This window comes from Drosophila arizonae, chromosome X (assembly GCF_054131065.1).
Source record: "Drosophila arizonae isolate 15081-1271.41 chromosome X, UAZ_ARI_1.0, whole genome shotgun sequence".
NCBI lineage: Eukaryota > Metazoa > Arthropoda > Insecta > Diptera > Drosophilidae > Drosophila > Drosophila arizonae.
The window spans coordinates 28,886,744-28,914,394 of NC_142927.1; the positions used below are offsets into that span (position 1 = coordinate 28,886,744).

At 38.7% G+C, this 27,651-nt stretch overlaps 1 long non-coding RNA gene across 1 annotated transcript; it reads right to left on the reverse strand.

The window, feature by feature from the left end:
* Positions 1-101: 101 nt before the first annotated feature.
* Positions 102-27,574, reverse strand: LOC149268092 (uncharacterized). Its single transcript, XR_016271071.1, has 3 exons — positions 27,474-27,574; positions 19,622-20,159; positions 102-2,989 (listed from the first exon to the last, which is right to left on the reverse strand). It is a non-coding gene; the product is annotated as an uncharacterized LOC149268092 (long non-coding RNA).
* Positions 27,575-27,651: the final 77 nt, after the last annotated feature.

Here is a 27,651-nt window from a genome sequence, read left to right on the forward strand (position 1 = left end):
TCATTTGTATTTCTCATGTTTTTTATTTAAAATATTGTACTATTACATTAAAAACAAAAATCATTTGTTTTCTTTCATAGCAAAATTTAAAGTTTCTAGCATTAATTTAAATGATGTGCTGAATCTCTTTTATAATTTACTATAATTATAGTTGTCAAATTACGTGATTCATTATGTTTTGGAGTTAATTTTTCGTTCCTCACTGAAAACATTAAAGTTTTCAATTTGATAATTAAAGCTTCTTTTGATGCGTTTATCTGCGCTGCTCTAAAATTGTTCCGTAATGTAAAGCCAATTCATAAAATCTTCTTGATTGACCTTGGCTTAAGCTGTGCTTATACCCATTTCCATACATTCGGTCTTAATGATTATGACGGCATTGGCAGCGGCGTCGGCATCAGCATCGGCATCGGCATCGGCATCGGCATCGGTTGATCTTACAGCGATAAGCCGTAAAAGGCTGAGCCGCAACTTGTGTTACTTTAACTTGACATCAATCACGTGAGATGCGAAAAGAGCTGAGGTTCCAGGCTGCTTTGTAGTAGATATAGACGCTGGCTTCTGTTAAAGACGCACTTAAAATGCTTTTAGCCTTTGCTAAGTATTTATAGGAGCACCCTGGGATGACAACTGAAAGGGTATATAAACTGTGTTGACGCATCTAGTATGGGTAAGTATAGAGATATTAAAATATTTTTAGCTATTCCCGATTCAGCTATCACTCTTTCTATCCATATATTGTAAGTGATATCTGAGAATTCCCCTGATATAGTTATATACAGAGTATCCTTCCGTCGGGTTGGCAAGGCAAAGTTGGGCTGTTTTTGTTCAGTGGCAGTTGCTGGCGCTGTTACAAGCGCAAAAATAAGTTGCTGATGTAAAGATGACCGAACAATAATTTTTGTGGGATTTCTGAAGAGCATGATTGTATGTGTGTCCGCGTCGTACTGCATTGTGAATGGTAATTTAATATCAAAGAGGACCCGCATGAATAGGGAATTATGCACAGGTGCATGCCGGCCGCGTTAGCCACTGCATATGCAACACCTACCATTGAGGCCGACGATCAACGACTTAAATGCCCCCAAATGAATAGACTGCTGAAAATTGTAGCGCCGCGGCGATTTCTTTATATCCGTGTATCGTCTGGCTTAATTAAATGTCAGCTGGCTCTGGCTGCTCGCTCAATTGAATGCTCAATTGATCGCGTGAACGATCAACGATCAACGATCAACGATCATTCGATCTCAATCGATTACGCATTCAGTGATTAAGGCCCGATGGCGATCGATTGGGGCAGGAAAAATAGGGAGAGAGGGAGAGAAAAAGCGAGAGAACAGAGAGAGAGAGAGAGAGAGAGAGAGAACAGAGACATAGAGAAAAAGAAAGAGAAGGAGATATATAAAGAAACATAAATAGAGGGCAGAGAGGGTGAGAACGATTTATATAGGTGGAAGGATAAAGAGAGATAACATGAATGAAGAAAGAAGAGAAGAGAAAGAGAGAGTCACGAAAGAAAAAAATTGGAAGAGATAAACATATAGCGAGATATAGGCAGACGAACAAAGGTAGAGAGAGAGAAAGAGAGAGAGATGAAGGCCATGAGGGAGAATAAGATGCAATGTGAGTATTGACAGAGACTATGTGCAGGCACGGAGAGAGAGAAAACGAGAGATGGATAGATAAAGCGAAAGATATATATAAAGTAAGGGACAGATATAAAGAGAGAAGGAAAGAGAAAATGATAATGAGAACCATTGAAAGAGACCTAGATTAGGGATAATTGAATTTATATATCATACTTTTGACTTTGTCAATTAATAATGGATTGGGATGTTACGTAGATGTTCATCATGAGAAGACAAAAGGTTTTAGTTTTACTCTTTGTTTATATGCATTGAATATGATGTGTATGTATATAAAACTTATAAATAATATTCAATTTAATATTATTTTTAGTCAGGCAAGAAAGTTTAGTGAGTTCAAGCATGTGCCTCTATATGAATATCTATGAAATCGTAAAAGTTCTATGTAAAATGTCCTACTTCATTCCCTCAACCTGTGTATGCTTTATATTATTGCGATTCTATAACCGTAAGACTCTTGACGGCTAGGCCAAGAAGTCTCTAGAATACAAACACATTTTTTAATTAATTTCTCATGGAGTGGGCTTAGGGAAAATGTATTCGGTGCGCTTCACTCAGGTGCTAAGCAGGTGGCGGCGTGTGCAGGATAGCTTTTCAATCGAGCACTGTCAAGCAAGGCAGTTTTTCTCGTTTGTTGCCATTGCAGTTTTCCATGCACTCGCGATGCATTAACTCAGCAATAGCATCTCGTAACTTTAGTGGAACATCTCGTAGTTCGCAGCGACGTTGCTAGCCGTGCGCCTTGTATGCAGACAGGCCACATACTTATAAGCAAGACCTCAAGTCTTTTTAAACATAACCAGATAAAAATCTAATAAAGTGCAGACCGCCAACAAAATGCATACAGCAGAGCCGCAGCTCGAGCCAAGCCAAGTCAACTGCATTGCCGCCATGCAATGTGGTTGAGCTTGGCTTTTTTTTTTTTTTTTTTTTTTTTTGTTATGAACTTTGTTTGGCGTTACGCTGTGCTTTGTTGTTGCATTGAAGCAATTTCTTGAAATTATTTTTCAATAATTTTTTTCTGTTTTGTTTTTTGTAAGTTTTTTAGTTTGCCCGGTCGCTGCGCTGTTGCAGCATGTTTGCGGCACACTTTACACTATCGAATCATGCGGATCTGTCGACAATGTCGATTCCGCTGGCTGGCGACGTGGCTGCCTCGTCTCGTCTCGTCTCCGGCTGTTGCAGCCATGACACTTGCAGGTGTGTCTCCCCCCAGCCAGTCGGGCGGCTGTTGATGTGCGGTGCGGGGCGATGGGGGCGTGTCAGTGCTGTGCTGCTGCGGTTCTGCTTGCAGATGTGCTGAGCAAAACACGTCGCAAAATTAATTTCATTTTACATACTGCCTGGGAAGAAAAAAGAAGAAGGAATTTTTAATTAACTTACATGGCGTATAAGTAATATTAAATTATTGCAAAGGCGCAAGTAAAAGTGATCCAATCGGGTGTGCTCAGCGCGCAGATACCGCGTAAGTAGCTGAATAGAATACCCAAAGTCAGTGAGAGTCAAGGTAAGCCGGTTAATATCGACTGTGATTGATTTAGATAAATAGTATTCAATTATTGCGAAATGCTCAAGGAAAGTAGCTATGAGGAAAGCTAATGGAATTAATGTCGAGAACTGGAGTTCTATAGGACTTTGTGTGATTATGACCTTCAGCATGCCCTTTAAATGGATGTCCATAATAACAGAAATAATCAGAGTAAACTGCTTAATTACTTTAGATCAATTAATACTTGGAGTCTAAATCGGGTATGCTCAACAAGCAGATACCGCGTAAGAACTATTGAAACTTGTCTTCCCTTCTTTTTCTCATCCTAAAATAATTGAAATCCTCAATGAGAGTGAAGGTGAGCTGGTTAGTAAAGACTTTATTTAAGTAAAGGAATGATTAATTGATAGACAACGTTCTACCAACTTGATTTTATCCGACTTGAAATTCGAACAGGGTATTCAAATGCGTTGTAAAAGTGGCGCAACCACCGAAAAGCCATTTCGCATTGAACACGTTGCGTTGGCGCATCTCTGCCAAATTGTGTCCTTCCTGTGCTCATAAAGCAGCAGGCAGCAGTCAGCAGTCAGCAGTCAACAGTCAGCAGCCTGCAGCTAGAGGCAGAAGTCGGGCGGCGGGGGGTTCAGCTGGAAGCATTAATACAATTTGCGCTCGTTACGCGGTTCGCAACCCTCGCCGCTAGTGAATCTCAGCGTTGATTCACCCCCGCCTGGCTCCACTGCCAGCTGCCCCGCCCCCTCATTGTGTGTTGGTTGTGTTTTGTCATTAGTTTCATTTTATAATTTATTAACGTCAACATTGTAGCACAATTTAAACAAGAAGGCAAGTGAAGTGAAGATTTCTCAACTGTTTTTGAAAAGCGTACATGATGTGCGGCCCGATCACGTGCTGGCGCTTGCCTATGTATTGGTGTGCGTGTTGATGTGTTGGTGTGTGTGTGCGTACGCTCTAGTTAGGGTGTTGAAGTTATTGCCAACATTTTTGGCTTTAAATGACCAACGAAGCGGATGCACTTTAATTTGACAACAATTGCGTAAATTGCCTCGTCATGCTGTTTGTCCTTTGACTTGCCACAGCTTCGTGTGCTGCATGTGTGTGCGTGTATGCGTGTGTGAACTGCTCGACTTTCGATTTTAATGGATGCATCTCCCAGACAGCAACTGACACAAATGTCGCAAAGGTCACGTGTCATTCGTTTGCGGCAATTCTAGATTTATCTAGCAGCTTAAAACTTGAAAGTGTCTGTGGGCGTTTGTCCCCTGTCTCTCTTTCACTAGCCCTGTCGCCCTCTCTCTACCTCTCTCCCTCTCTCTCTCTTTGCGTGTGTGTGTGTGCACGTCGCTAATTGTCATTGCTTGATAAATTTGTTGAATGCGTTGAAATAATTACAGATAATCTATTAGTGCATATAAAACGCTCTAGCTTGACAGACTGCCGGACAGATTGACTGATTGATTGTCTAACTGGCTGATGTGAACAATACCCAGTTCACGCCATGCGCGCTTCGTTTCTAACTCTTTCATCATTATCATCATTAAGTAATTCTCTATTGGAAAGGGGGAAAAATTTGCTAATTTTTCTTTGTTAGCTAGTCCGTCCGACCAAAGATAATAAAAATCCTTTTCAAATTATAGCTGGAAACACTTTGAAATCGAACCCCAATTGATTAGTCTTTTAAAAAAAACCTGAGACTCATAAATGTGTTCTCATTTAAAAAAAGGAATATGGTTTTTCCGAATGCTAGCCTTGTAGTTCATCCACTTTAAATAAGTATGTATATATTCATAGTCTGATAAATTGTTGAGATTTTGCCAATACCATATTTCTAAATAGAAATGAAAGGTCTTGAAATATAAAATATATACTCGCATTCCCAGCTCAAGATACATCTTACACCCATATAGGTGGTCACAGTTATGGATCGAAGGTCGCAAGACTTTGTAGTTTCGTTACTTCAGACTACCTCTAAGGATTTCGTGGCAATCATGTATCTATGCCCAGTGGATACATTTCTGTGTGGATTTAATCATCTATTAGGTAGTCTTTCTAACTTTCTTCTTCTAGGATCAAAAGCCCTCATACTTGGATTGGCTCCCACCTTGGAATCAACTGCTAACCCGCATTAATCTTTATGTTGAAGTCCTCTTATAGCTGAGCACTGTCATCCTCATTGCAAGATCGAATCTAAGCTTTATAGGTGGTATGACTCTCAAACTGCGAATTGCAAGCAATGACTGTCAAATCTCCAGGGTGTGGTCTGGCAATAAGTCATATGTAGTTTATTTGATGAATATGTAGATGATAGCTATAAAAGTTTGTGGGATAGCTTGTAATTTGTAGCTTCACAATTTTTTAGCAAAGGCTAAGGTAGAGAAGAAATAATTTAGAAAATAAATAATTTGCATTTTACATTTTGCGAACTAAAATGCGCTTCACTGTTTTTAAAAATTTTTAAGGAGTGAAAAAAAATTGATTTTTATCAATAGATGGAATATGTAGCTGAAGTCTCAAGGTCGAAAAACTATAACAATGTCACATCACAATTAAGTAACTTAAGTGAGGGGCTTTCGGGTTAACTACCAAGTTTAATTTTGAGTAATCCTAAAGCAAACGACTTGAAAACATTCATTCCAAATGATTCAGCAATATGTAGAGAAACAAAAAAGACAACTGACCGCAAAAGTCATAAAACTTCTATTGTATTTGGCTAAGGAACGTGCGAAAGACAGGGAAAGGGAGAGAGTAAGACGAGAATAAGAGAGAGTGACTTCTTAATATCAAAGTTGAGCACATGTGGCCGGTGCGGATGAATACATTGTGTACATTCGAAGTAAATGAAAGATAATTTACTATCCACACCTTGTTTATATGAAATTAATGACTGCATTAGATAAATTACATTCGGAGGCGCCGAGGCTGCCTTTCATTAGCTGCGACATATTGCAGTCACTGCGTGAGTGTGTGTGCATGTGTATTATTACAGTCGCGATACTATATAGTTAATAACAAGTGCCGGCGTGGACTGGAACAACTTAGCCATTGACAGGGACACGAGCTGTCCGCAAACTGACATGGCACAAAGGGACAAAAACTGTCTACAAACAGGCACTAAATAATCAGAGACCATCGATGTCAGTCGGGAGGGCTAATGTCTAGAAGCTTGGAGCCAACCAGGACACTCGAATGGAGTAAGAAACAGACGTCTTGCTAATGACACTTCGTGGCTACTGCCTGCTCTCCATCTCTCTCTCTCTCTCTATCTCACCCACTCTCTCGCTCTCGCTTTGCTTTGTTATTGTAATTAGCTTGGGACCCTTTGGAACGCCTGGCAGCGGACTTCTATTCAGTCAGGGTGGTACATTAAAATATGATTAACTTTCTGGGTTATACCGTTGTCGTGTCTATTTAATTAAAAGGGAATTTCGCGCTCAAACTTTCTCCATATACCCTAGCAAAGGATACATGGGCAATGAGAAGGAGAAAGTTCAGCTAACACTTTTCACTCTTCTTTTGCATTTAGGTAGTTTAGAAATATCATTGTTTAATTAATGTACTGTCTTTAAAAGTGGTTAAAAGTGAGTAACATTAACATTAAATAGAGTAACATTATCTATTTATAGTTATGTTTTATGTTAGCCTACCAAGTGAAGTACCATTTTAAAAGAAATATTGCCAGTTAATATTCATCACATTTTATATTTATAAATTCTATTTGATATTATTGTCTTTAGATTCTAATTTTCAAGTTCCGACTCGAGTAGATTAGAAACACTTTACTATGCTTTAGCCATATCTACTCATGGTTATGTTATCATGTTAGCATACTATGTTTAGTAACATTTAAAATTAATTAAGACATCATTCTTAGTTCGGGGCTAGGTAGAGTAGAAAGACTTCGGTTTACTGAGTCTCATAGAATGAGACTCATAGAATCGCCACCCTCGTTTTTTATTTCGGGAGCCGTATAGCGCATACCGTATATCCAGCGCTAACTAATGACACTTAGACGAGTTTCGTTTTGGGGCTGACAAAAGGCGCTAATCTATATTTTACGTGTTTAGCGTTTACGCTTTTCTTTGCGGCCCCCAAGTAGCTGGCCGATCTAATCATAATTATGTGATTTCAATTGTTGTACAATAATTGTATTAAAATGGCTGTCCTTAAGCCATTCCAACCTGCCACACACACACATACATACACACACACACACACACACACACACTGTCTTGGCCCGCGTCTGTTGTTGTTCGGCATTTTGTTAAAAGGTGACAATTAATTTGTCAATAATGAAAATTGTCAACGGAGTAGGGCCGCACCAGCTAGGTAAGGCTAATTGGAATACCAGTCTATACCCTCGATGTTGTTATCTGCCTCTGTCTCTCTCTCTCTCTCTCACTCATTCTTTCTTTCTCGCCCTGTCTCTGTCTCTGTCACCGGGTTCGTGCTCGTGCCACATTTTTGCCATTATGCTTTTGGCCGTGCTTCGTTTTTGGTCGTACTTCTTGCGCAGCGGCGTCATATCGTTATACTAATGATATATAGTCTAGCTGACGGGTCGGTACACTTGGTAATTTTAATTATTTAGTCATTTGTATAAATTAAAATATGTTTGTTGCTGGCGCATTTTTATTGTCGCTACCCACAAAAAGGGTTAAACGCTGTCACTGTCTCTCTGCTGTCTCTGCTTGAAGCTGGCGTCTGGCGCCCAATGCTCACATCATGTATCACGTATTGATTAATGATTATTTGGCCGTTGGCTTTAATAGGCGCTGTGACAACTCAATTTAGTTACATGTGCAAACAAATAACTTCGGGCTGAGCCTCAAACATATTCATATTGAAATTTAGATATAGATATAGATATAGATAGATATAGATATAGATATAGATATAGATATATAAATATAGATATAAGATATAGATATAGTATAGATATAGAATAGATATAGATATAGATATAGATCTAGATATAGATATAGATATAGATATAGATATAGATCTAGATCTTAGATATAGATATAGATAAGATATAGATATAGTATAGATATCGATAATAGATATAGAATATGATATATAGATATAGATATAGATATAGATATAGATATAGATATAGATATAGATATAGATATAGATATAGATATAGATATAGATATAGATATAGATATAGATATAGATATAGATATAGATATAGATATAGATATAGATATAGATATAGATATAGATATAGATATAGATATAGATATAGATATAGATATAGATATAGATATAGATATAGATATAGATATAGATATAGATATAGATATAGATATAGATATAGATATAGATATAGATATAGATATAGATATAGATATAGATAGATATAGATATAGATATAGATATAGATATAGATATAGATATAGATATAGATATAGATATAGATATAGATATAGATATAGATATAGATATAGATATAGATATAGATATAGATATAGATATAGATATAGATATAGATATAGATATAGATATAGATATAGATATAGATATAGATATAGATATAGATATAGATATAGATATAGATATAGATATAGATATAGATATAGATATAGATATTGGCGCTGGGTGTGTCTATACTTTTCATAATACTCCATATATTTTTTGTCTCTTGAAGTGCGACGGAATTTGCTGGTAAAAGAAATCGTAAATAACAAGTAAGAAAGCTCCAGTCGAGACTGCTCGACTAGGAGATACCCTGAACCCTCCAAGCTGATATTCTAATCATTCTGCACTTCTTTTATGCACATATACATACACATGCATCCACACGCACGCATAAGCCTGCGCTCTGCTAACTGCGCAGTAAGCAGCGACTGCGCTTGGGCTGCGCTGCAGTGTGGGCAATATTATGAGAATTTATTTGTTAAATAATTTCTTTTGTAGACATACGATCTTAATGAAACTTTTAGAGCGTAATCATATGGTAAATATGTGTGTATATTCCAAAGCCCAAGTCTCTAGTATTTGAAATACGCTTTTTACAAAAGTGAGGGTGAGGGGGTGAATTTAAGGGTGGGGGGTAAATTTTAACAAAAACCGAAATTGTATAAATTGCATATAAGCATACATTAAAAATTTGGAGACTCTAGCAATAAGGGTGTAGAAGATATAATTTTATAACTGGTTTTCGTGAAGGTTTTTTATCGATAAAAAAAGATCGGGATGAGTTATCGATTTTTAATGATAAACTTGATATGCGCGCTGTAATTACGGACATTTTAAAAAAAATTTGAAGTCTCTAGCTCTTATATCTTCTGAAATCGACGCGTTCATACATACGGACGGACGGACGGACGGACGGACGGACGGACGGACGGACGGACGGACGGACGGACGGACAGACAGACGGACAGGGCCAAATCAACTCAGCTCGTCGCCCTGATCAAGAATATATATACTTTGTGGGGTCTGCCATGCCTCCTTCTGCCTGTTACATACTTTTAACAAAACCATTATACCCTGATTTCCCATTTTCAATGGGTTCAGGGTATAAAAATGGCCGAAAATAACTCAGTTGCAAAAAATGAAAAATAAAATATTAAGTAAAGCTGCACAAGTGAACATTGATGGACTAACAGATATCCCGTATTAACTTAGTTAGTTTGTGATTTCCAGCTTTAAGTCCATATTTAGTCTCCCTTTGTTATGTATGATATTTGTCCTATAAAGTAAATATGTTTTATTTTGTCAGCCGACATTTGTTGATTCAATTCATCCCTTTGGTAGGCACTTGATAAATATAGGGTATACCAAGCAGAAACATACACTACCACAAGAAAATGAACTACACTTTGGCTGATGCTGAGTTGGCAGGTCGCGCGGTCGAGCCGCAACGTCAAAATTGCTATGGCAAAATGACCATGGACTTGAATTTGAGTTGGATTTGGAAACTAAGGAATTTGCGCCAGCAGCTGAAGACCCCATACATACACACATACACACACAAAACAAAAAGATACGAATAGTCCAGGGACATGGAGGGGGACCCAGAGTCAGACTTAAAGTCAGACAAGTTGGCAATGGCAACGGCAGCAGCAGCAGCAGCAGCGTCTGTGGCTAATTACAGGGCTGCCAGTAACAGAAACAGAAGCAGAAGCAACAACATCAGAAACAGCAACAGCAAAGGCAACAGCAAAGCCATGATATATATAAGCCTTAGAGTGCCTGCTTCTTTTATTTGCAAATCCGCATTCGGACTTTGCCTTACTGCAGAAATGTAGCCATAAGAGCTGCATAAGAGATGGGTTAGCTCTCCTTCTATCATCTTTATTATCATTGTGTACATTCAGAACAAGTATTAAAAGGGTTAAGTACTTATATATATCCAAAGCATACTTTGGTTTTGGTGTACACCAAAAACTTTTAATGTTGACGCAATTTAGAGATATGTATTATGATTTGACATTCTAATTAGGCCCTATAGAAAGCCTGTGATTATTGATATGAATGATATCTCCAAATATCCATCTCTATTCTCACTTGATTAGCATTACTAGAGCTGGAATGAGAATATAAACTCATGAATAAAGTATATTCATGCAAATATATATTAAGTGATATCAAAAGCATTCTTTGACAGAAACAATTAGGTTGTTCTTCTTATTTTCAGCAACCTCGACTCAATCCATAGCCAAGTAATACTGTTATCTGTCTGGCAAGCATTATATTGCATGTACGAATTGAATCCCATTACGTGGAAAAAATATTTCACGGACTTAAGTTCAAATTATTACCAATTCTATTTATTATTTTCAATATGTTAAGTATGGGAATTAGAAGTAAAAATACCTCTTGAATTATGAGAAGAGAGCGAAGGTATGTTCAATTACAGCGATCTTTACGTTTTTAAAATTAATTATTAAATATTATGATGTGCCACAAAAAAGTAAAAAATATATCGTTTCATATGGGCAGATATATCTTTCATATTCATGCGCGTAGGTATATCCATCATATCTGTTTGAGCTTGCGTTGCCCACGTGTATATGCTGAATATCCACGCTCTATCACTTCAACTAGCGCAATTTCTGAGATACCTCTAAAGGGCGTATCGTATATGTTCACAATTTTATTAGTTTCAAAAGCAGCGAAATGTTTTGGATTCATACGGATAGACGGACAGTCGGATCGACAACAATATGGACATTGTACAAATTCAATATATACATTTCGCTTTTGTTAATGAGTTTTATACTCAGTGATAAATCTTTTCGGCTTTATGGATATCATTATTTATATATGTATGTACATATATACTTAATCTTAATTTATCATCTTAAGTACGTACCGAATCAGATCCCATTCAAAACTTTCATTCTTTAGTCTATCTTCTAAATTTATTTACTCTAGCTTCAAACGCATTAAAGATAATTTCTTTTCTTTTTTCCTTTAAAATTTATATACTCAAATACAAGCTTTAATAATGCCGACAAAAATTGATTCACACAGAGAACCAAACTGAGCTGACCCCTGTGAACGAGATATATGAAATATAGGTTTGTATGTATTTATATATGTTATGTATGTATATAAATATCGATTAATGTACTCTCTGTCTGTCTGATAAGGCTTTGGTGGATTCGCTGTTCATTTAAAGGAAAACAATTTATCTTTTCGCACATTTTAATCATGCTCAATCATTTTGCTGATATTCTATGCTCAAAGTCTGGTTGCCGAGCGCCTTTTCCATCGAGTCAGTCTGATGGCTTCTAGAGACGAGCCCTTTAGTGTGGGACTTGTGGAGCTCAACAGGTCTCACACCAAAAAGGCTCGACTTTTGAGGTCGGCTACGCAGGTTGCAGCGCATCAATGCAAAAACCTACACAGACGCACACACACATAACGGCCATACACACACGCACACACAAATACACTCTATTTCGTTACAGTTTCCAATGTTACCTCCTTTGTCTGGGCTGCTTTGTAGTTTGCCGCATTTTTGATTTAGTTTTTGACTTCATAAATGGTTATTTTTTCGTTGCTTTGAAAACAGATTTCGACCTGGCTTCGAGCTGGTGTTCGACACTTTACGGGCCCATGCGGTTCTTTGTTTGCTTAATCATGGGTCAGCCTTGTGGCGCCAGTTCTAAATGGTTATTTTTCTCATTTTTTTTCTGGATACTTTCTAGGCCGAAGATCTAGCAGCTCGTTCACAAATTTATTAAGTCTGCCGTGTTTAATTTCATCGTTTATTAATCGATTTTCACTTTTGAGGCAGCAGCGAATATCAATTATGGTTATTACTATTTTAATAAGTACTTAATAAACTTTGAATAGTTTTACAATAAAATTAATTTTCACACGCCACATTAGAAAGTACTCGACTTCAAAATGAAGCCTGGGCTAACTTCATGCGTCGCAGCTTCAAGTTAATGGATCGTGAGCAGCTCAATAATTATATTTTGGTCTCTAACGTGCCAGCGATGTGTTAAGGAAATACTCTAGACCACAGCATAAAGCATAAAATACCCTGCATTCATACAGATACAGATACAGATACAGATACAGATACAGATACAGATACAGATACAGATACAGATACATACAGATACCGATTACAGATACAGATACAGATACAGATACAGATACACAGATACAGATACAGATACAGATACAGATACAGATACAGATACAGATACAGATACAGATACAGATACAGATACAGATACAGATACAGATACAGATACAGATACAGATACAGATACAGATACAGATACAGATACAGATACAGATACAGATACAGATACAGATACAGATACAGATACAGATACAGATACAGATACAGATACGATACAGATACAGATACAGATACAGATACAGATACAGATACAGATACAGATACAGATACAGATACAGATACAGATACAGATACGATACAGATACAGATACAGATACAGATACAGATACAGATACAGATACAGATACAGATACAGATACAGATACAGATACAGATACAGATACAGATACAGATACAGATACAGATACAGATACAGATACAGATACAGATACAGATAAGATACAGATACAGATACAGATACAGATACAGATACAGATACAGATACAGATACAAGATACAGATACAGATACAGATACAGATACAGATACAGATACAGATACAGATACAGATACAGATACAGATACGATACAGATACAGATACGATATACAGATACGATACAGATACAGATACAGATACAGATACAGATACAGATACAGATACAGATACAGATACAGATACAGATACAGATACAGATACAGATACAGATACAGATACAGATACAGATTACAGATACAGTCAGATACAGATACAGATACAGATACAGATACAGATACAGATACAGATACAGATACAGATACAGATACAGATACAGATAGTACAGATACAGATACAGGATACGATCAGATACGAGACATGCAGATATTGATACAGAGATACGTCTAATCATTTAGAAAGTATATACAACGAAAATAAAGTATATAGTACGAAACGATTTGTACAGGGAATCTTTTAGCCGCATAATCTCGATTATCGCACTTTTACTTGTTTCAATTTTTAGAAGTTTTTAGCAAGGCGACGCCTAGTTCCAGTCTCAGTCCCAGTCCAAGTCCCAGTCCAAGTCCCAGCCCAAGTCTCAGTCTCAGTCGCAGTCGCAGTCGCAGTCCGAGTCAGACGTTGTGTCAAAGACGCATAATTATGGGTTACCGGGCAGTTCGGAAAAAATAAACCGAACGAATGTAGAACGAAGAAGCAAGCAGCAGAGAGAAAAAAGATAATTTATATGAAAGATGAGCACAGACAAGTTGTTGTTTGTTTGTTAGGGGCTCACGGTTGTGAAAGAGGTCGAGAGCATTTTGGAGCTGATGTTAATGTTGCTTGAGGTCAGACATTGCGCAATGATGAATTATTTGTAGACTGTAACGGGTAACGAAGCCGGGTCTGAGGCAGCCAGGAGGTTGGCGCGGCGACTGCCTCGACCGCATGACAAACAGGTGTCAAAAGGTTGCTGGAGGCTGCCAGTGTAGCCTCTCCTTACCTAAGCCTGTGCCTGCAACATTCGCACGCATTTTCCCTATCCCGATGCTGGGCTGCGTTTTTCTAATCAAGCCGGACGGCTGTTCGGCTGTTCGGCTGGTCGCTGGTCGGCCTAATTGCCGGCAGGACCGGTATCAGACTTCGCTCCTGACAAGGACCATCTCTACAAACATTTATTAAATTTGAATGCCCAATCATGGGCGTTGTCCAAACTGGAGCAAGTTGAATTTAATTCATTACAAAAATTATTTCTTGCTGGCAGCCCAACAATTTATCATAGGCCGATTGAAGACGACTTCAATGCATTCATCTACAGTTGCACGTCCCGTTGCTACCTCCTGGACGCCGGACTAAGCCTAATTAAACGAGACAGCAGCAAGAGCAGCCAGAGCAGCAGCAGCAGTCAGTGCCAACTGGGAATGAATGGTTCCTAGTCTCCGTTTGAGCCGCAAAGCTGAAAGCCGAAAGCCGAAAGCCGAAATTTGGGTTTGCGACCTGCACTTGCATGTAATTAGTGCAATTGCTGAATGAATTACCCGTGCAGTTTCTGGAATTTCGTCCTGAAGAGATCTGTTCGCCTCCTTTGAAGGTGCATTGCAGTAGGCGCACCTACACACAAAAGGAAAAAACTATTTATAATTCTGGTACCTTGATAAATGACAAGTTCTAAACAGCTGTAAGTAATTGGTGCACGAGAGCTACCTAATGAATCGTCGGTCTAACCAAAGAGCACAATTCATTTGCGACTCCTGCACTGTTGTTGTTGTCGCTGCCTTTGTGCAATTAAATACATAAAGTGCGACGAGTCTAGTCTTAGATATTTAAAAACTTTCTATTCATGAAAAGAGTGCCCTAATTGGAACTGCTCATCTAACAGATACGTTGGGGCTGCAAAGAACCCTATTATTCTAATCATTTCCAGCTTCTCTCTCTTTGAGATTCGAAATAGAAGGAGTGGAGGTATCCAAAATCTGAAATATACCAAATTTTTGTATCAAATATAGAAAAATGCAATTTTTCCATTTATTGTGCATTTATTTACTGAATATACAGTAAAATATATATAAGATTATAATACTTTACTTGTTGCGAGTTACAAGATCGCTGCTTATACACAAAAGTCAAAGCGCTTTGACGAATGGATCTATGCATATACATTCTATGTGTATACAGTATGAATAATCACAGCTCAGGTCACACTTTTACCTGCGCAAATTGAATATACATTTTGCAGCGCATCTAAACGCTAATTGTTAACTCGTAACGCCATCTACGTATAGATATTTATATAGCTTTTGTCAAATAATTTAGTGGCAAACGCTTTGGAGTGAAATATAGCAACTCGTGCTTTCTGTTAGCGGCAATTTATGTGTGGGCAGTCGGTGGGCGTGGCTGTTGTTGGCTTGTGAGAACATTTTTCCAGTTGATCAAATAGAGGTCAGCTAAACAATTGAGATGCGCTGGACGCTTCGGCTATGGCTGCGGCTGTAAATCTTGAAATGGCCGCCATAATCCGAAGGCGATGCGTGACAGGCCGAGCCGAACTTGGTTAGAGATTTGGAACAGCGTTTGGCGGCGTCGGCGTCGGCTGCGGCTGTGGCTGTGGCTGTATCTGTGGCTAAGCAGACACAGGGGAAAAAATAATTCACAAATTATGCGAATTAAATTTTTAATAATTCTCATGGCAGCGCTAAATAAATGAGCGCGAAAGGTAAATGCAAGCAGAAATGCCTCAACCTCAGACTCGACAAAAGTCCCAAATGGCTGCATCGTCGGCTCTCGCGCCTGACCGTCCGTCCTTCCGAGCGACCGCCCGCTCCTCTTCAGTTTGTCTTTTGTCTGGCCCAATGTGGCCAAAGAGTGGGATGATACAAAATATTTAACGCGTCAGGCATATCTGGCCATGAAGCTGCAGCAGCTAGTCAGCCGAGCTGAGCTGAGCTGAGCTGAGCTGAGCCGAGGCAGTCGGTCCGTCAGTCCGTCCGTCTGCCCGTGGGCCACAGAAACTCGCGCAGAACTCAAGTCAAAATCATCAAAGTCAAATCATCAAGTCGCAGTCATCGTGGCTCAGAGCACTGACTGCTTTCCATCTCGCTCAAATTCAGGCAGGTGGTGTGTTGGCAGGCACTGATAAATGTCGACTTAGCCATATTGATATTGCAGACGAGGTGCCAAGTAACCAGCGGCAAAGACTTTGGCTTTTGAGCTTTGGCATTTGGTTGATCCGAGAGTTCTGAGAGCGTCAGCAGCACATGTCAGCATTTCAAAAGTTATAGTATCCATATAAATATATATTTATATATACATATGTATATAGTATATAGATAAGGTGTAGTAGATGGAGTATAGAATCGCTTGTACTAATTGACGTACATCGTTTTATTCTACGTATGTATATTTAGTCTATCATTCCGATCTTAAGACTACAACCATATATGGTACACATATATAAATTTGGAATATTTTGATTGTTTCATTAATCCATCCTAAAGCTAAGCAATTCCGCAAACAGCGTTACAAAATTTTGAAACTGTTTTTCTAAAGTATTTGAAAGATCTGGAAAAGTTTAGATTGAATAAAGGAACTGCAAAAGAAGCGAATTTAAATGCTTACATAGGACTCGCGTATAGTTTAGAGCCAGTTAATGAAATGCGTACAAGTCATTTAGGCCATTTGGGAGACTGAATGCAATCAAAAAGGAATCGGTCGGTGCTTGACCGTTAAGGGAGAAGGAACTACAAAGCGTATTTTGTTAACAAAGTGTAATTAAGCTTGACGCTAATTAAAAGTCCAACGAAATAGAAATGATTTCAGCTAGGCTGCCATTCCGTTCGTACTCACACAGGCTCTCTCTCTTTCTCTCTCTCTATCTTACTCTCACTCTCTCTAACTCTCCCTCTCCCTCACTCTGACACGTGCTCTAATTTCAGACTGCGGCTGGGAACTTGTCAAAGAGCTGTCACAACAAGTCAGATTGTGTGGTGGGCTCGATGCTGTGCCTGGTATTGCTCTTTTTACTCGGCTGCTGTGACATTTTTATTAGCTGCCAAAGGGGTTGGCGCTGCCGCTCGGCATTTTGATAGGCGGCCCGACAACTCGAGCTCGTCTCCACAATACTGCTGACAGTGTAATAAAAATTAATTGAGTAGCTGCAGCTTAGCGAGGCAACATATCTAGCTGCTCCTTGCAGCAGTTGTTGTTTGACTGTGCCCCAACTCCGTCCACCCACGAGGCAGCCCCAGCCAGAGCGAGCTACCCCCCGGTAAGGGCCCGTTTAATCCGCAAAGTCTGGCTGATGTTTGTTGTTAGACCCGCTTGTTTGTTTATTGCACGATGGTGGTTGAGTTGTCGCCCCCGCTCCCCGTCCGCCGCCCCCACCTCCGGTTAGCTGGCAGCCCGCAACAATCAACATTGCCGTCCTCCTCCTTGTACGGCTCCCCCTTTAATGCGTGCATTTCTCTGAGTGTTGTTGTTGTCAACGGCAAAGGCCACGCCTTTTTTGCGTTAATTTCAATGGGGAAAATTGCTGCACTATTCCCACAACAGGCACCAAGCCCAGCCAAACGTAAGCCCAACCTAAAATCAGCCCAACCCAACTGAAACCAGGCCAATCCAAAACCCAATCCATTCACATCCAGAGCTTTCCCCCTCGCTCTCTCTCTCTCACTCCCACTCTCACTCTCGCTCCGGCTCCGCTTTTGCTCGCCCCTCTACTTTTTTGTAGCGTTTTATTTGTAACGCTTTTTCTTTTCTTCTTCTTTTTCCTTGTCTCTTTGTCATTTTCATCGCTGTCGTTGTCTGTTTATTTCATTATTTGATTCTTATATGCTGCATACATACATATACTTATTTAATTTTATATTTAGATCTCTAACGATCCTATAAAGTATATATAGCTATTGCATCCTAAGAGCTGTAGACGATTCGGTCCAACGAGCTGACTTGGATAAATATATGTAGGTCCATGGTGTATATAGAAACCTATCCTTGAAAGCGTCATTTGTCATGCTGCATATACATTGGGTCAAAATGCTTAGACCTGAGATGGAACCCAACTAAAACGCGACTGTCTTTATTATATCATATATCTCAGTATGATGGGTACACATGTATAAAATATTTTTTAAGACATGGAAGAGAAACGTGACTTTACTACATTAATACATATAACTGCTGAACTATATATAGATAGATATTTGTGTAAATTGCATATAAATCTAAGGGCAGAGCAAATAAACTTAAAGATATTTGAAAAAATGTTAAGCTCTTTTATTCAATATAATATGCTATAATATTTTAAGATAAAATCCCATGTGTGGAAAAATTATTATTTTTTTTTAAATTAGCATCTGGGTATATAGAATAAATAGAATTAACGATCTCTCGGAAATAGATATATGTATGTTTAGTGTGAAACATTTATTTTCGATAACAAAAGCTTCCTTTAAGCTTGAAGACACACTCAGTGTAAATACAAAGCTTAAATGTGGAGAATGGAAAACTGAAAGACTGCTGAATATAGAACGGATGTCTTTGGAATTCTTAAATAGTTGGGGTCTTTCGTAGTGTCCAGTCCAATTTGAGCGCCACCCAACACCGATTTTTCTTTCTTTTCTTTTCCTTTTTCTTTTTCTTGTTCTTTTTCTTTTTCTGTTTCCTTTTGTTTAAGTTAATTTGTCCGCATACGTTGGTATTAAATTTATCATCTGTATAACAATTTTTGTGCTGCCTGATTACATGACAAGATAATGCCTAAGATATATGCGCCTTGTCAGACAACAAATGCAAGCTGCAAAGCAACATGCAACAACAAAAACAACAAAAAAGATTACAAAACACAATGCAAAAAGAGAAATACATAAAATACTAATAAAAATAATTTCAGCACTAAAAATTGTTGGTGCAGCAGGAAAAAGAAACAAAACAAGTCGAATTGCACTATTTAAAAGTGCACGACTAACAGATACTCTCTTTTATGATTAAATATGGATTCATTTTAATTGAATATAGACTTTTCCTATATTTTAGATATCGGTGCTAAATCCCCTAAGCCCCTACTCTTTGCTTAGGCAAATAAACACATTTTAATGGTACTATTACGATCCGAAAGACGAATTGATTGATCTACAGAGGAAGTTATTAAACAAAAATTGCCCATCGCAAGTCCTCAGTTCCTCGAAGGGTTTTGGGGACCTCGAAGTCGAGCTGTTTCGACTAAGCCTTTCTTACTTGTTTTATATATCTGCTTAACCTACAGCCCCAGATACTAAATTTTTATATGTCTTAGATCTCAAAAATAAAAGTTTCCATTTGCGAGAGGTATCGAAAAATAAGATAATGTATACCCAATATATAAAAGATAGGTATATTTACACCTGTCCTCTAGAGTAGAAACTACTTACCTTTTACTGAATAATTTTTGCTTATATGTTCCGGCAGCCACTTCATATATTTTACATCCGTGGGCAGAGCATCAGCATACCACTTTCCTGGGTACAGGGTACAAATATGTATGCGGCTGGACGGACGGTTTGCCGCGTTCCGCCGAAGCTGACCAAGTTGGTAACGGCGGCAAAAAAAAAAAAAAAAAAACAACCACAAAAAAATTTATTAATTCACAATAATAAATTTTAGTGTCTTTCGTTTTCGATTTGTATCGAATGATAATTACAGGTTGCGCTGTAAGAAGAAAAATGCCTCAGTTGCCGTTCCCAAGCCGAGTTAGCTGCTTGCGCCTGCCTTTGGATCTCCAGCTCTGCCCCTCTGCAGCTCGCCCGATCTGCAGCGCCACGCTCTAGTCCTGGTTTCGGCTTTGCCGACTTTTTGGCGCTGCTGAGCACAATAATTAATTGTGCGGATGAGGCCATATGAAACAGCTGTGTGCAAGTTCGAGAGCATTCCGCTGCTGTCTTGAATGGAATCACTTCAACTTATGTCTCCCTAGAAGAGCGAGCCCCAATGAGTGCATGAAGTACTGATGTATAGTAATCAGAATCAAAATCGGAATCAGAGTCACACTCAGAACCAAAGCCAGAGTCAGAGTCAGAATCAGAATCAGAATCAGAGTCAAACATAACTTTAGCTTCGATCTCGTAATTCGCTCACAGAAATAGATAGAACAGATTAAAGATCTTTAGAGAGCTAATTTAATTCGTTGATTGCCTTCCTGTTAATTGAATCACTTTTCAAGCACATAAATATTAAACTGCTCCGCCAAGTCACCTGAATGAATATTCGCATTTCTCGCTCGATTTGATTTATATTGATTTATTGTCGTCACACTCAATTGCATTCATTTAGCTTTGTCAACTGGCACGCTATAATTATGGTTTATTATGCAATTAAAATGCGACACCGAGGCCAAATTCTGGTCGTGGCTGTAAGGGGCGTAGGCTCGAAGGCTAGGAGCCATCAAATCGATGGCGCTTCGAAAATACAGAGACAGAGACAGAGATAGAGAGAGTAAAGCAAAAAATCAGAGCCGAGCCAAGAGAAAGACGCGTGCAAGTTGGGAGAGGGGAGAATGAAAGAGTTGATATGAAGTCAGTAGCGACCAGGCTGATTGACTGGTTAAGCATTAAGTCTAATTATGATAATTTTGCTAAGCGCCTCGAGCTGCAATCGATCAATTATAAGGCACAGAGGTGAGAGGTGCTTCTCTCTCGCTTGGGTATCCTGTCTGCGGTCTTCCTGTGGCCGCCCAGCCGACGCGCAGTTGATTTAAACAATTTACACATTCGACATTTCGTCAACATGTTGCTCAACATCTCATCAAAACAATATAAAAATAATAAATAACAATAATTAAGTGCAATGAAGCCGCAACGGCAGAGGCAGAGGCAGAGGCAGAGGCAAAGGCAACGGCAAAGGCGGCTCACGTAGCTACAAGCACATGGAGTGCCAAGTGATGGGCAGGAGCAGCGCTGCGAGAAGTAGTTCCTTGGGGTGTGCGTCGGCCAGAGTACTGCAAGTATGTATACGTATATAATGCCGGCCCCTGCAAGTTGGCACCCTTTTCAGCGTAAACACAGGTTTTGGACCATGGCAGCAGAAGCAGCAGCAACCGCAGCCAGCCGGCAGTAACACCCTCAACTTGCCACACTCGGCGTCAGAGTCAGAGTCAGAGTCAGAGCCAGAGTCAAGCACCAGCGAGAGTGTGTAATCAAGGTAGGTAGTCATTATATAGTAAACTCCACGGTCTTGGCCCGGGATTAATGTAGAGCTTTATACGATTTGCTGGCACTGATGCGCTGATTTAAATAGCTCAATTAGTTAAATAATATTTCAACTAACTGCAAGTTCACACTAATTGTACTTAGCAGCTGAAGAGTTATTATAATACTATGCGCCATACATACACGCCATATTTAATGCGATTTCATAGATATCGACATGACTTAAGTTTTATGCCTGCAAATGCAAGGATTTATTATATTATCATTGCTCAACAGTAGCTCAAATATCATGTTTTTTTAGCTCTGAAACTTTGGACGATATAGATATGGGCGTGGTCACAACTGTATCTACTTTGATCTTCATCTGGTCATAGTAAATAGTAAAGTTTCTTTATATTTTATCAGACGACGCACCCACGAATATATATCCCAAATTTCAAGTCTCTAGCTTTTATATGGACTACTCGCACGGACGTTGCCCAGATCCAATTAACTCCTATATTTCGTGAATGAATGTAAACTATGTAAAGGCAGATCGGAAAAGTTAGTGCTGATCTTCGCTCGGCTACAGTAGTTAGAGAATAGTAAATAGACAAACCCTCTAGACCTGTTCGATTATAGATAGAGCAACAGTTGCTGGGAGTTTCTCCCAAGATAATTTCGAATATCAACAAAGAGAGTGGATAGATCAATTAATGTTCATATCAAATGGTGATCGTGGATTAGGCAGCTGCAGCATCCTTACATTTCTTTCGATGCAATTCAGAGTTTCGAGAGGGTCTTTAACGATTGGCAATATGGTGATGAACGTCATGGCATTATGATGATTCACAATTTTGGAGGCTTTAGGCCGATGCTCAAAATTTGATTGATTCGCGTTTACGATCGATTTAAAGCGTATTGTTGTTGTTGTTATTGTTGTTGGTGCTTAGACACATTATCGCTACTGTGTGTCAGGACAAGCAGCGCCTAGCGTGATTTTTCCTGTCGCTGCGGGGCATCGAGGGGTCGTCCAACCGAAGCTTCAACTGGCCCTGGCCCTGGACGTGAATGGTAGATGCTGGTCGATGGCCTAGTGTCTGTTACTGTTCGTCTTGTTGTTGTTGTTCTTAGTGTTGTTGTTGTTGTTGTTGCTGTTGCCATTTGTTGTATTAGCGTAAGTTTCGAACGCCGCTTGAACGTCTACGACCCACTTCAAAGTGATTTACGATTTTGTGACACGCCCTCGCCTAGCAATTTGGAGAGCGAGTCCCCTTTCGGGAAAAGAATACCCGTATGACCAAGCCACACATACACACATACATATGTATATGTAGACATATTCTATCACATGTGCATACATGTACATATATATGTGTGTATGTGTATTTGTCTCTGTGTACTTACATACTTAGCAGACGGCTGCGCACGGACTGCGGTTGGCTGGTGGCTTTTGGCTACTGCTTTGTTATTCATTCTACTCAACTAGAACTTTTACCTATATAGGTTCCCACAAATAGACATATGTACATATGTATTATATATATATTTGCATTTGTTTAAGGTCCTGCACCTGGGCCATTGCACTTTCAAATAAGGGCTCGAAGTGTTGAATTAGTTTAGTTTGGGTTTGTTCTATTTATAAACTGTATCCAGTTTACATCATTATTTAATAACCGTTTCTTTTGCGAATTATTTTATCTCACCTTTTCACAAACTCGAAATCAAATGCTAACTCGGCCGGCGGGTAGCTTGTCGAAAATACGAGGTCACAAATACAGGTGAGAATAAGGCGAAGAAAATGTTTGGGTTACAAATTCTCAGTTGAAATCAAAACTTTTAAATAAAGGTATACTCTTATTATACTCTATACGACCCTTTTTATACTATACTCTTATTTGGATGCACGACGAGCCATCGAAATCAAACTAACACTGAGTGCACTGAGTGGTGCAGCAGAATTTTAGAGCTAGCAAAAAACTGCTGCGAACTTATTGGGATCTACAGTAAAATCCAGCTATAACGACGCTCAAGGGACCATCGTTATACCCGGAAGGCACTATAACCGTATAAGTTTGATTATAAAAGTTTGTCTGGGGACCAGATTTTTCGTCCCTGTTGCCAGTCTGAATATAAAAGGAAATCAAACGATTCAGAAGAATTGATTAACCGTCATATTTAACATAGAAACAATTCACCTCATCTTAAAGTCTCATCTACTTATTCTCCAAAACTCTAGTACGTGTGGCTATATAGAAATAGTAAAACTAAAACTTGAGCTAGAAAAATATTTTCAAATTCAATTCATATAACGAGTTCAGTCTTACAAACATAAGTTCGATGTGACTTAATATGGACTAGGAATTCGTTATTTAAAAATCTTTATTTTTATTCTAAGTTTCAGGAGTCAAGTGTTCAGGACTCTTCAATTATTTGGAAACTTTTCAGGCAGAATAGCATAATACAGGTTTTAAAGAGATTTTTTTTTTTTCTGCATTAATATTTTCATATATTTCATACAGTTAAAAGATTGCATAAAACATATCAACATATCATAAAAATTACATTTATCATAATGGAAAAAACATTAAAGTCTGAACACTAGTTGCACGACATATAAAAATCTATACTTAAATTAGTATGAATAATAATTAAATAATATTACATTAAATTTCCATTTATCTTATGTAAACATTAAATAATCTGCTAATCTATTGTGATCTAAAGTCTAAAATTATCTCTGAGGAACGCAAAATCTTAAACTTAGTTTGGATATGAAAAGTGAATCTCAGTGATGAACAGATATTATTAAAATGTTTTTAGGAACAGTGATTAACTTTTAACTCGATAACTTTGAGTGGGCAAATTGGGTTGGACACCTGTTAATTGGTTGCCATCTCTGCCCGTTCAGGTGGGCGGAAAGAAAGTTCAATTCGAGAACTTAATAAAAACAAAAATTAAATAATAATATAAAATGGGAAAAAGCGCAATTAACGGAAAGCATTTTTAGCGAAATACATTGTTCAATTTAGGGCGTGCCCAGCCGGCGTGGGCGTGGCCAGGTGTTTTCTTTGATTGGGAAACTTTCCGTGCAGCAACTTGCGCAAATTGCAAATGGTTTAATTAAGCGCAACAATAAGAGTGTCATTATAATCGTTGACAGCCATAATAATAAGGGCAAGCGCTAAACGTCGAAGGGAGCATTTGCTCCAATTTGTGGGCGCGACACGCCCAACTTTAAGTTGAAGTCCGATTGCAGACGGTTTGCATTGAATAATTAAAATTTTAACTAAACGGATGGCAGGGCCAGCGAATGGCTGGGATGCGCATACATACAGTAGAGCTTGGCTAACGAGGCGAAAACACCTTTGAAGAGGTACAAGTATGGAGCTCGATCGAAAAGATGTATATATACATATATATATATCTCATATATCATATATACGTGATTGTTAGTCATTCATTGCGGAAACTGTACCAGAGCTTTTTAGTCTAAAAGATAATGTTGTGTGTGGCTATTTTAGACGAGGGGCTTTGGGTTAGGCCAGGCCATCGGAGGCTCTTCAATATTTTAAACACCCTCCGCTGAGCGACTTCTGTGGCGTCAGCGAGAGAGAAAGCGAGACAGAGACTGAGCTGCAAAGAGTACATGACGTTGATTCGTGCGTAGTACGCACATGCAGCCACCTACTCACACCCACTCACACCCACTCACGCCCACTCGGTGGGCGGCTGTCGGTCAGCTAATGAGACCCGACCGCTGCGGCACCAAATCAGCAACTGGCGGCGCCTCGAATTCTGCCTTTGCCGTGCAGTCATTTGGCAATGTCGCGAGATGCGAGCACTGCGAGTCAGGGCTCATCTCGGGCCGTGGGCAAGCGTAATCTGAGGGAATCTGGAGCTAAGGCTGCCGTGCACACTTTCAACTTGCCCCATGGCTCGCTGGCTCTTTGTTTGTCCAGGCAGCGGCGCTGCAGCTAGATTCAAATGCAGCAGCTGCCACTTGGGGTGTGGCTCAATTACAACAACATCGAGAAACATGTGCGGCATGCGGCGGCGTCGAGGGCGAGGGCGAGCGGCGAGAGGCATGCGTCTCTCTTGAATAGAAAACAACTGAGGCAAAAGTGTTTCGGCACTTTCTACACATTTTGTTGTTGGGCTCGTGTTTGTTTGGATATTTGGAAAACATACTGTACCATTATACTATATATACAAAGCAGCTGATGAGCATGTCACTGGCGAGAGCAAGGAAAAACACTTTTGTAAATTAATTAAACTAGTATCTAAACAATTTAAATATAAATAATACCAAAGTTTGTAGAGTAATAAAATTGTAGTCAATTGGCAGCAATTATGCTATACTCTGTCTACTCCTCCTAGAATACTCTATAAAAACCATCCAAGAAGATTTGTTAGATTTGTTTTGATGTATAGAAAATATGATAACTGTCTTAGGCAGACAGCCACACGCGAATGTATAGATATATATGTTTGTCTGCACAACAGGATATACATATGGACACGTTTGGCGCCTGCTAAATCGGGTTTTCGAGAGGGTCTCTACTGACACCCCGTGAACGTCTGGGCACTATGATGATTCACAACTGGAGACTTTAGTTCTCTGCTGAAATTTGATTGATTCGCTATGCACTCAAAGTGCATTGTTATTGATTAAGGACATTAGGGATACTGAGTAATTGGTAGCACGCAAAGAATTTATGTATCATATGCAATACATATAACTTGAAGCTAGCCTATACAAGTTAAGGAAAAACCAGTAGGAGTACTTCAGTCAGGACTTTCCGAATACGAAATCTCATGAGCCCTGCAAAGAACTATTTTTACGATAATTAGGCTATGGGAAGAGTTATCGACAAAATAGCCTGTAACTAGTATCGTATTCAGGAATATATGAATGTACATATACATATATATTGGCTTATATGACTTACAAGATCTTTCAGTTCATACGGATGGCCACACCTTCTTCGGCGTGTTGCATACATTTTCTAAAACCAATATACCCTGAAATTCTACATTGAGTGGCTTCAATGTGTAACAAAAGAAAGTTACAAAGAAAGTTAAAGCATATATTTCAAATATAAATATATGTATATTTATTTGTGATACTTTTTACACTATTAATAGGGCTTATAACCTTTCCAGTATAAAATCTTTAGTTAAAATACCACATAGTCAAATAGGAATCGCTCGTTCAACTCAACTCAACTGGTTGCATTCAGTTCCGAAACGAAAATATTACTTCCTGTCTGTTCTATATTAATGTATAATTTTTTCCATACTCATTTTAGATTTTAATTGTATTCTACATATTTCTATAAATATATATAACGTTTTTCTTCTACCTTAATTGTATTCTTTGAAAAAAAGGGAGAAATAATAAATTTTCAGTTTTGGTCAGGAATCCAGTTGCATTAATTTCGAATTGAAATACATTTCGTATAAAAAACAAGACAAACCAGAAAAAAGCAACCCCAATACATATACGATTCCATTCACAAATACATGCATACATATGTATTTATATGTACCCCTGTGGAAGGGATTGTGGTTCCACTTTACTCAGTTTCATATGATGGAAAACACAGAAAACTTGAATGATTTTTTAGTGATATTTATGACACTCTAATGTGAACACGTACTGAAATGAAAGGTTACTCTTTTTATATGTAAGCTCAAACTAATAGAAATACATGAGCTGATAAGATATATTAAAGAAGACTGAATTTGATTTCTATCTGATTGTTAACACATAGATCGACATAACGACATCAAGCTGACACACTATACCTATGCATTTCCAAGACAATCCATGCTGTAAATAATTTTCGGACATGCTCCCCCATACAGCATCGGATTACCTTACTCGCGAAACCAGTAAATAAAAGCACAAATGAATAAAAAGAAAATACAAAACACAAGCATTGCTGCAGCTCCAACTGCCGTATAACTTTTATGGGTTCTCTCTGATAAAAAAACTAAGATATTCCCTTTATAATGGGTGCGGACTGGGGGGTAGCTATAAAAAAGGAAAGAAAAGAAAAGCAAAAGATATAAACTATTTGCTATGGCTACATACCCTATTCATTTGTTTTCAATGGATGAAGGGATAAAATAAATTAATGGGATCCATAGGATAAAAATGCGCAACATTTTGGCGTATGCACGCGATGGGATTCCATTGCAGGCAGCTACTAAGGGCTAGAAGTTGAGGTTGCGCTCTCTTTGCTCTCCCGATAGAGAGGAGCAGAGCGCTA